Source organism: Geospiza fortis, unplaced genomic scaffold (assembly GCF_000277835.1).
Source record: "Geospiza fortis unplaced genomic scaffold, GeoFor_1.0 scaffold29, whole genome shotgun sequence".
In the NCBI taxonomy this organism is placed as follows: Eukaryota; Metazoa; Chordata; class Aves; order Passeriformes; family Thraupidae; genus Geospiza; species Geospiza fortis.
In genome coordinates, this window is record NW_005054349.1 from 145,553 (window position 1) to 146,578 (window position 1,026).

Consider the following 1,026-nt stretch of genomic DNA (forward strand, 5'->3'; position numbering starts at 1 on the left):
TTGCCATGGTAGCACAGAGCTTGCAGCCAGCACTTGCACTTACCCTGCTCCTCAGACATGTTTTGCAGCTGTCCCGGAGCACTGCTCCTGCCATCGCCACCTAAACAGCTGACACTGGAGCTTGGCATCATGTTTGTGGTGACTGTGTTGTACCAAGAGGCCATGTTGTGTCTGCAAACATTACAGGCTACATCAAAAAAACCACCAAATATAATTCTTCCAGATTGCTATATGAAAACTTGGATTTCCACCCCTAATTTCTGAGCTGGTAATATCTTACTTTAGCCTTTCTCAGCCACTCTCTACAACTCCCTGAAAGGAGGATATAGCCAGGTGAAGAAGATCTGACTGCTCTCAGGTAACAAGTGACAGGATGAGAGGACATAAGACTCTAGTCGTGCAGGGGGAGGTTTAGGTTGGACATTAGCAGGAATTTCTTCACAAAAGGGGTACTTCGACATTGGAATGGGCTGCCCCGGAAGGTGGTGGAATCACTGTCCCTGGGGGTGTTTAGAAAGACTGGATGTAGCACCCAGTGCTGTGGTGTGATTAACGTGGTGGTGTTCAGTCCTGTGTTAAATTCGATGATCTGAGGTATTTTCCAACCGAGTTGATTCTATGCTTTTTGCTGGGGGCTTAAACTTGAAAAGAGATTCTGGTATCATAGAATCCTAGAATGGTTTGGGTTGGAAGGGACGTTCAAAATCACCTGATGTCACTATCCCCACCCCGCTCGCCATGGGCAGGGACACCTTCCCCTAGACCAGGATGCTCCAAGCGCCCTTCAATCTGGCCTTGCACACTTCCAGTGATGGGGCATCCACAGCTTCTCTCTGCAACCTGCGCCAGGGCGCACACCCACCCTCGCAGGGAGGAATTTCTCCCCGGTATCCCGTCTAACCCCGCCCTCTGGCAGCGGGAAGCCGTTCCCCCTCGTACCGTCGCCTCCGCTTCTTCAGAGTGCCCTCCCCCAAGATGGCGCCCGGCGCTTCCCCCTTCACCGCGCAGCCGCTGTGGCCCCGCGTC